Source organism: Urtica dioica, chromosome 4 (assembly GCF_054948205.1).
Source record: "Urtica dioica subsp. dioica isolate 48M chromosome 4, U.dioica_male_clone48M_v1_H2, whole genome shotgun sequence".
Taxonomy (NCBI): domain Eukaryota; kingdom Viridiplantae; phylum Streptophyta; class Magnoliopsida; order Rosales; family Urticaceae; genus Urtica; species Urtica dioica.
The window spans coordinates 30,542,119-30,545,003 of NC_142759.1; positions in this window are offsets into that span (position 1 = coordinate 30,542,119).

Sequence of the window (2,885 nt, forward strand, 5' to 3'; positions counted from 1 at the left end):
GTCTATCGAGATCGCCACTCAAATGACGCACTCTTGCCTAAAGTGATAGGGACGGCCGCCGGAGACTTGAGAGATCACCTCAATTCCCGGAAGGAATCCCATGAGAGCGACTTGAGAGAAAAGCTCAACACCCAACGCGAGATCGCGAGCACGATCGTCTTGAGGCAGCGACCACCCAGCATTGATCGAGCACTCGACCAAAAGCGCGTAGCCACGCTTGTGATGCCGGCCGTTGGTCCCGAGTCACGAAGGAAAAGGCGCCGGAAGGGTCAAGTCCCTAACGACCACCCTTCTCCAGCCCCGAAGCGATCCTTCGTCCCGCTCAACACAACGCCCGACCGGATCCTGAGCTTACGCCGCGATGAGCTGGGAAGCCCCGCTCCACTCACAAAGGACCCCGCGAAGCGAGATCGAAGTAGGTTCTGCGAATACCACAAAGATCACGGGCACGCGACGATCGAGTGCAACCAGCTTAAGTAGCGAATTGATTCCCTAATTCGAGGTGGGGACTTCAAGGAATTTGTCGCGTCTGCTAGCAAGCCATGAGTGTCGTTACTCCGACCCTTAAACTCACGACCGATGCTCCTCGCGCCGACTCTTCACGAAACTCCTCGTGCAGGCTCTACGTGAGTCCTCGAGTCGAGTTCGAGTCCACGAGTCGACTGATACTCCTCGTGCCGACTCTTCACATGTCCCCTCGAGATGAATTCATTCCTCGAGTCGAGCTACGAGTCCGCGAGTCGACCGATGCTCCTCGCACCGACTCTTCACGAAACTCCTCGTGCAGGCTCTACGTGAGTCCTCGAGTCGAGTTCGAGTCGACGAGTCGACTGATACTCCTCGTGCCAACTCTTCACATGTCTTCTCGAGATGAATTCATTCCTTGAGTCGAGCTACGAGTCCGCGAGTCGACCGATGCTCCTCGCACCGACTCTTCACGAAACTCCTCGTGCAGGCTCTACGTGAGTCCTCGAGTCGAGTTCGAGTCCACGCGTCGACTGATACTCCTCGTGCCGACTCTTCACATGTCTCCTCGAGATGAATTCATTCCTCGATTCGAGCTACGAATCCGCGAGTCGACCGATGCTCCTCGCGCCGACTCGTCACGAAACTCCTCGTGCAGGCTCCACGTGAGTCCTCGAGTCGAGTTCGAGTCCACGAGTTGACTGATACTCCTCGTGCCGACTCTTCACATGTCTCCTCGAGATGAATTCATTCCTCGGGCAGGCTCTACGAGAGCCCTCGAGTTGAGTCCCGAGTCCACAAGCCAACCAACCACTCCTCGTGCAGGCACTACGAGAGCCCTCGAGTTGAGTCCCGAGTCCACAAGCCAACCAACCACTCCTCGTGCTGGCTCTACGAGAGCCCTCGAGTCGAGTCACAAGTCCACATGTCAACTAACTACTCCTCGTGCAGGCTCTACATGAGTCCTCGAGTTGAATCTTGAGTTCGCGCTCGCCGCCCAGCTCGTGGGCCGATAGGCAACGAGTTACAAATGGGTTCAAGGTCTGCGTCCGCTGGGCGTATCCGGTCTAGCCAGCGTCCACGGGAAACCTCGCCACACAAATGTGGCATCGCGCTCGCCGCCCAGCTCGTGGGCCGATAGGCAACGAGTTACAAATGGGTTCAAGGTCTGCGTCCGCTGGGCGTATCTAGTCTAGCCAGCGTCCACGGGAAACGTCGCTACACAAATGTGGCATCGTGCTCGCCGCCCAGCTCGTGGGCCGAGAGGCAACGAGTTACAAATGGGTTCAAGGTCTGCGTCCGCTGGGCGTATCTGGTCTAGCCAGCGTCCACGGGAAACCTCGCTACACAAATGTGGCATCGCGCTCGCCGCCCAGCTCGTGAGCCGATAGGCAACGAGTTACGAATGGGTTCAAGGTCTGCGTCCGCTGGGCGTATCTGGTCTAGCCAGCGTCCACGGGAAACCTCGCCACACAAATGTGGCATCGCGCTCGCCGCCCAGCTCGTGGGCCGATAGGCAACGAGTTACAAATGGGTTCAAGGTCTGCGTCCGTTGGGCGTATCTGGTCTAGCCAGCGTCCACGGGAAACCTCGCTACACAAATGTGGCATCGCGCTCGCCGCCCAGCTCGTGGACCGATAGGCAACGAGTTACAAATGGGTTCAAGGTCTGCGTCCGCTGGGCGTATCTGGTCTAGCCAGCGTCCACGGGAAACCTCGCTACACAAATTTGGCATCGCGCTCGCCGCCCAGCTCGTGAGCCGATAGGCAACGAGTTACGAATGGGTTCAAGGTCTGCGTCCGCTGGGCGTATCTGGTCTAGCCAGCGTCCACGGGAAACCTCGCGACACAAATGTGGCATCGCGCTCGCCGCCTAGCTCGTGAGCCGATAGGCAACGAGTTATGAATGCGTTCAAGGTCTGCGTCCGCTGGGCGTAACCGGTCTAGCCAGCGTCCACGGGAAACCTCGCCACACAAATGTGGCATCGCGCTCGCCGCCCAGCTCGTGGGCCGATAGGCAACGAGTTACAAATGGGTTCAAGGTCTGCGTCCGCTGGGCGTATCTAGTCTAGCCAGCGTCCACGGGAAACGTCGCTACACAAATGTGGCATCGCGCTCGCCGCCCAGCTCGTGGGCCGAGAGGCAACGAGTTACAAATGGGTTCAAGGTCTGCGTCCGCTGGGCGTATCTGGTCTAGCCAGCGTCCACGAGAAACCTCGCCACACAAATGTGGCATCGCGCTCGCCGCCCAGCTCGTGGGCCGATAGGCAACGAGTTACAAATGGGTTCAAGGTCTGCGTCCGCTAGGCATATCTGGTCTAGCCAGCGTCCACGGGAAACCTCGCTACACAAATGTGGCATCGCGCTCGCCGCCCAGCTCGTGAGCCGATAGGCAACGAGTTACGAATGGGTTCAAGGTCT